The sequence below is a fragment of the Triticum urartu genome, chromosome 1, assembly GCF_003073215.2.
Source record: "Triticum urartu cultivar G1812 chromosome 1, Tu2.1, whole genome shotgun sequence".
In the NCBI taxonomy this organism is placed as follows: Eukaryota; Viridiplantae; Streptophyta; class Magnoliopsida; order Poales; family Poaceae; genus Triticum; species Triticum urartu.
The window spans coordinates 353,719,799-353,727,544 of record NC_053022.1 but is presented as its reverse complement, the minus strand read 5'-3'; positions in this window follow the sequence as shown (position 1 = coordinate 353,727,544).

Here is a 7,746-nt window from a genome sequence, read left to right as displayed (position 1 = left end):
GACGTAACCCTTTACGACGAACTCTTTTACCACCTCCATAATCGAGAAAATTCCTTAGTCCACTAGTTACTAAGGATAACTTTGACCACTGTCCTGTGATCCATTCTTGGATCACTCTTGTACCCCTTGACTGACTCATGGCAAGGCACATTTCAGGTGCGGTACACAGCATAGCATACTGTAGAGCCTATGTCTTAAGCATAGGGGACGACCTTCGTCCTTTCTCTCTATTCTGCCGTGGTCGAGCTTTAAGTCTTAACTTCATACCTTACAACTCAGGCAAGAACTCCTTCTTTGACTGATCCATCTTGAACACCTTCAAGATCATGTCAAGGAATGTGCTCATTTGAAAGTACCATTAAGCGTTTTGATCTATCCTTATAGATCTTGATGCTCAATGTTCAAGTAGCTTAATCCAGGCTTTCCATTGAAAAACACTTTCCAAATAACCCTATATGCTTTCCAGAAATTCTACGTCATTTCCAATCAACAACATATACTCATCGGAAATTCTATAGTGCTCCCACTCACTTCTTTGGATACACAAGTTTCTCATAAACTCTGTATACACCAAAATCTTTGATCATCTCATCAAAGCATACATTCCAACTCCGAGATGCTTACTCCAGTCCTTAGAAGGATTGCTGGAGCTTTGCATACTTATTAGCATCTTTCAGGATTGAGAAAACCTTCCGGTTTTATCACATACAACCTTTCCTTAAGAAAATCGTCGAGGAAACAATGTTTTGACATCCTATCTGCAAGATTTCATAAATAATGCAGTAATCGCTAATATAATTCCAACAGACTCTTAGCATCGCTACGAGTGAGAAAGTCTCATCGTAGTCAACTCCTTGAACTTGTCGAAAAACATCTTAACGACAAGTCGAGCTTTCTTAATGGTGATACCTACCATCATTGTCCGTCTTCCTTTTAAAATCCATCTGTACTCAATAGCATTACGACCATCGAGCCGTTCTGCCAAAGTCTACACTTTGTTTTCATACATGGATCCTCTCTCGGATTTTATGGCCTTGAGCCATTTATCGGAATTTGGGCCCACCATCGCTTCTCCATAGCTCGTAGGTTCATTATTGTCTAGCAACATGACTTCCAAGACAGGATTACGTACCACTCTGAAGTAGTACGCATCCTTGTCATCCTACGAGGTTTGGGAGTGACTTGATCTGAAGTTTCATGATCACTATCATAAGCTTCCACTTCAATTGGTGTAGGTGCCACAGGAACAACTTCCTGTGCCCTGCCACACACTAGTTGAAGAGACGGTTTAACAACCTCATCAAGTCTCCACCATCCTCCCACTCAATTCTTTCGAGAGAAACTTTTCCTCGAGAAAGGACCCGATTCTAGAAAAATCCCTTATTGCTTTCGGATCTGAGACAGGAGGTATACCCAACTGTTTTTGGGTGTCCTATGAAGATGCATTTATCCGCTTTGGGTTCGAGCTTATCAACCTGAAACTTTTTCACATAAGCGTCGCAGCCCCAAACTTCTAAGAAATGACAGCTTAGGTTTCTCTAAACCATAGTTCATACGGTGTCACCTCATCGGAATTACGTGGTGCCCTATTTTAAAGTGAATGTGGTTGTCTTTAATGCCTAACCCATAAACTATCGTGGTAATTCGATAAGAGACATCATGGTATGCATCATATCCAATAGGGTGCAGTTATGATGTTCGGACATACCATCACACTATGGTGTTCCAGACTGTATTAGTTGTGAAACAATTTCCACAATGTCTTAATTCTGTGCCAAACTCGCAATTCAGATATTCATCTCTATGATCATATCATAGATCTTTTATCCTCTTGTCACGACGATCTTTCAACTTCACCCTGAACTTACTTGAACCTTTCAATAATTCAGACTCATGATTCATCAAGTAAATATACTCAACATCTACTCAAATCATCTGTGAAGTAAGAACATAACGATATCCACTACATGCCTCAGCACTCATTGGACTGCACACATCAAAATGTATTACTTCCAACAAGTTGCTTTCTAGTTCCATTTTACTGAAAACGAGGCTTTCAGTCATCTTGCCCATGTGGTATGATTTGCATGTCTCAAGTGATTCAAAATCAAGTGAGTCCAAACGGTCCATTTGCATGGAGTTTCTTCATGCATATACACCAATAGACATGGTTTGCATGTCTCAAACTTTTCAAAAACGAGTGAGCCCAAAGATCCATCAACATGGAGCTTCTTCATGCGTTTTATACCGATATGAATTACGTGGCAGTGCCACAAGTAGGTGGTACTATCATTAATATCTTATATCTTTTGGCATGAACATGCGTATCACTACGATCGATATTCAATAAACCATTCATTTTAGGCGTAAGACCATTTGAAGGTATTATTCAAATGAACAGAGTAACCGTTATTCTCCTTAAATGAATAACCATATTGCGATAGACATAATCCAATCATGTCTATGCTCAACGCAAACACCAATCTCGATGGTAGAGGGAGCGTGCGATGCTTGATCATATCAACATTGGAAACACTTCCAACACATATCGTCAGCTCACCTTTAGCTAGTCTCCGTTTATTCCATAGCCTTTTGTTTCGAGTTACTAACACTTAGCAACCAAACCGGTATCTAATACCCTGGTGCTACTAGGAGTACTAGTAAAGTACACATCAACACAATGTATATCCAATATACTTCTATCGACCTTGCCAGCCTTCTTATCTACCAAGTATCTAGGGTAATTCTGCTCCAGTGGTTGTTCCCCTTATTACAGAAGCACTTAGTCTCGGGTTTGGGTTCAACCTTGGGTTTCTTCACTAGAGCAGCAGCTGAATTGCCGTTTCATGAAGTATCCCTTTGTTCCCTTGCCCTTCTTGAAACTAGTGGTTTCACCAACCATCAACAATTGATGCTCCTTCTTGATTTCTACTTTCACGGTGTCAAACATCGCGAATATCTCAAGGATCATCATATATGTCCCTGAGATATCATAGTTCATCACGAAGCTCTAGCAGCTTGGTGGTAATGACTTCGGAGAACCATCACTATTTCATCTGGAAGATCAACTCCCACTCGATTCAAGCGATTGTTGTACTCAGACAATCTGAGCACAAGCTCAACAATTGAGCTTTTCTCCCTTAGTTTGCAGGCTAAGAAAATCGTCGGAGGTCTTATACCTCTTGACGTGGGCACGAGCCTGAAATCCCAATTTCAGTCCTCAAAACATCTCATATGTTTCGCGACGTTTCAAAAACGTTTTCGGTGCCTCAGTTCTAAACCGTTTAACTGAACTATCACGTAGTTATCAAAATGTGTATGTCAGATGTTCGCAACATCCACAGACGACGTTCGAGGTTCAGCACACTGAGCGGTGCATTAAGGACATAAGCCTTCTATGAAGCAATGAGGACAATCCTCAGTTTACGGACCTAGTCCGCATAATTGCTACTATCAACTTTCAACTAAATTTTCTCTAGGAACATATCTAAACAGTAGAACTGAAGCGCGAGCTACGACATAATTTGCGAAGACCTTTTGACTATGTTCAGGATAATTAAGTTCATCTTATGAACTCCCACTTAGATAGACATCCCTCTAGTCATCTAAGTGATTACATGATCCGAATCAACTAGGCCGTGTCCGATCATCACGTGAGACAGACTAGTCATCATCGGTGAACATCTTCATGTTGATCGTATCTACTATACGACTCATGCTCGACCTTTCGGTCTCTGTGTTCCGAGGCCATGTCTGTACATGCTAGGCTCGTCAAGTTAACCCTAAGTGTTTTGCATGTGTAAAACTGTCTTACACCCGTTGTATGTGAACGTAAGGATCTATCACACCCGATCATCACGTGGTGCTTCGAAACGACGAACTTTAGCAACGGTGCACAGTTAGGGGAGAACACTTCTTGAAATTTTATGAGGGATCATCTTATTTACTACCGTCGTTCTAAGCAAATAAGATGTATAAACATGATAAACATCACATGCAATCAAATAGTGACATGATATGGCCAATATCATATTGCTCCTTTTGATCTCCATCTTCGGGGCTCCATGATCATCAACGTCACCGGCATGACACCATGATCTCCATCATCATGATCTCCATCATCGTGTCTCCATGAAGTTGTCACGTCATCTATTACTTCTACTACTACAGCTAACGGTTAGCAATAAAGTAAAGTAATTACATGACGTTTATGTTGACATGCAGGTCATAAATAAATTAAGACAACTCCTATGGCTCCTGCCGGTTGTCATACTCATCGACATGCAAGTCGTGATTCCTATTACAAGAACATGATCATCTCATACATCACATATATCATTCATCACATCCTTTGGCCATATCACATCACATAGCATACCCTGCAAAAACAAGTTAGACGTCCTCTAATTGTTGTTTGCATGTTTTACGTGGCTGCTATGGGTTTCTAGCAAGAACGTTTCTTACCTACGCAAAAACCACAACGTGATATGCCAATTGCTATTTACCCTTCATAAGGACCCTTTTCATCGAATCCGATCCGACTAAAGTAGGAGAGACAGACACCCGCTAGCCACCATATGCAACTAGTGCATGTTTGTCGGTGGAACCGGTCTCACGTAAGCATACGTGTAAGGTTGGTCCGGGCCGCTTCATCCCACAATACCACCGAATCAAGATTGGACTAGTAACGGTAAGCATATTGAACAAAATCAACGCCCACAACTACTTTGTGTTCTACTCGTGCATAGTAACTACGCATAGACCTAGCTCATGATGCCACTGTTGGGGAACGTAGCATAAATTCAAAATTTTCCTACGTGTCACCAAGATCAATCTATGGTGTCATCTAGCAATGAGGGAGGATTGGATCTACATACCCTTGTAGATCGTGTGCGGAAGCGTTCAAGAGAACGGGGTTGATGGAGTCGTACTCGTCGTGATTCAAATCATCGATGATCCTAGCGCCGAACGGACGGCACCTCCGCGTTCAACACACATACGGAACGGAGACGTCTCCCACGCCTTGATCCAGCAAGGAGGAGGGAGAGGTTGATGGAGATCCAGCAGCACGACGGCGTGGTGGAAGTAGCGGGATTCCAACAGGGCTTCGCTAAGCGCTGCGGGAGGAGGGAGATGTGTCACGGGAGGGAGAGGGAGGCGCCAGGCCTTAGGTATCGTTGCTCCTCCTTTTCCCCACTATATATAGGGCCAAGGGAGAGGGGGGAGGCGCAGCCCTTGCCCCTTCCTCCAAGGAAGGGTGCGGCCAAGGCGGGGAGGAGTCCATCCTCCCCAAGGCACCTCGGAGGTGCCTTCCCCTTTTAGGACTCTCCCCTTTTTCTCTTCTCTTGGCGCATGGGCCTCTTGGGGCTGGTGCCCTTGGCCCATATAGGCCAAGGCGCACCCCCTACAGTCCATGTGGCCCCCCGGGGCAGGTGGCCCCACCCGGTGGACCCCCGGGACCCTTCCGGTGGTCCCGGTACAATACCGGTGACCCCGAAACTTGTCCCGATGGCCGAAATAGCACTTCCTATATATAATTCTTTACCTCCGGACCATTCCGGAACTCCACGTGACGTCCGGGATCTCATCTGGGACTCCGAACAACTTTCGGGTTACCGCATACTAATATCTCTATAACCCTAGCGTCACCGAACCTTAAGTGTGTAGACCCTACGGGTTCGGGAGACATGCAGACATGACCGAGACGTTCTCCGGTCAATAACCAACAGCGGGATCTGGATACCCATGTTGGCTCCCACATGTTCCACGATGATCTCATCGGATGAACCACGATGTCAAGGACTTAATCAATCCCGTATACAATTCCCTTTGTCTAGCGGTACGATACTTGCCCGAGATTCGATCGTCGGTATACCGATACCTTGTTCAATCTCGTTACCGGCAAGTCTCTTTACTCGTTCTGTAACACATCATCCCATGATCAACTCCTTGATCACATTGTGCACATTATGATGATGTCCTACCGAGTGGGCCCAGAGATACCTCTCCGCTTACACGGAGTGACAAATCCCAGTCTCGATTCGTGCCAACCCAACAGACACTTTCGGAGATACCTGTAGTGTACCTTTATAGCCACCCAGTTACGTTGTGACGTTTGGCACACCCAAAGCACTCCTACGGTATCCGGGAGTTGCACAATCTCATGGTCTAAGGAAATGATACTTGACATTAGAAAAGCTATAGCATACGAACTACACGATCTAGTGCTATGCTTAGGATTGGGTCTTGTCCATCACATCATTCTCCTAATGATGTGATCCCGTTATCAACAACATCCAATGTCCATGGTCAGGAAACCGTAACCATCTATTGATCAACGAGCTAGTCAACTAGAGGCTTACTAGGGACATGGTGTTGTCTATGTATCCACACATGTATCTGAGTTTCCTATCAATACAATTATAGCATGGATAATAAACGATTATCATGAACAAGGAAATATAATAATAATCAATTTATTATTGCCTCTAGGGCATATTTCCAACAAGTATGCCTCTACTTGACTAGCTCGTTAATCAAAGTTGGTTATGTTTCCTAACCATGAACAATGAGTTGTTATTTGATTAACGGGATCACATCATTAAGTGAATGATCTGATTGACATGACCCATTCCATTAGCTTAGCACCCGATCGTTTAGTATGTTGCTATTGCTTTCTTCATGACTTATACATGTTCCTATAACTATGAGATTATGCAACTCCCGTTTACCGGAGGAACACTTTGGGTACTACCAAACGTCACAACGTAACTGGGTGATTATAAAGGAGTACTACAGGTGTCTCCAAAGGTACATGTTGGGTTGGTGTATTTCGAGATTAGGTTTTGTCACTCCGATTGTCGGAGAGGTATCTCTGGGCCCTCTCGGTAATGCACATCACTTAAGCCTTGCAAGCATTGCAACTAAATGAGTTAGTTGCGGGATGATGTATTACAGAACGAATAAAGAGACTTGCCGGCAACGAGATTGAACTAGGTATTGGAATACCGACGATCGAATCTCGGGCAAGTAACATACCGATGACAAAGGGAACGACGTATGTTGTTATGCGGTCTGATCGATAAAGATCTTCGTAGAATATGTAGGAGCCAATATGGGCATCCAGGTCCCGCTATTGGTTATTGACTGGAGACATGTCTCGGTCATGTCTACATTGTTCTCGAACCCGTAGGGTCCGCACGCTTAAGGTTTCGATGACAGTTATATTATGAGTTTATGAGTTTTGATGTACCGAAGGAGTTTGGAGTCCCGGATGAGATCGGGGACATGACGAGGAGTCTCGAAATGGTCGAGACGTAAAGATTGATATATTGGACGACTATATTCGGATATCGGAAAGGTTCCGAGTGATTCGGGTATTTTTCGGAGTACCGGGTAGTTACGGGAGAAGCAATGGGCCTTGATGGGCTTTAGTGGGAAGAGGAGAAAGGGCCAAGGGGCTGCTGCGCCCCCCCTCCCCTCTAGTCCGAATTGGACTAGGGAAAAGGGGGCCGGCCACCTCTCCTTCTCCTCCACTTCCTTCTCCCTTCCTCCCCTCTTGGTGGACTCCTACTAGGACTTGGAGTCCTAGTAGGACTCCACATCCTGGCCGCACCAACCTTGGCCGGCCTCCTCCTCCTCCATCCTTTATATACTGAGGCAAGGGGCACCCCAAAGACACAAGTTGATCCACGTGATCTATTCCTTAGCCGTGTGCGGCGCCCCAGCCACCATAGTCCTCGATAA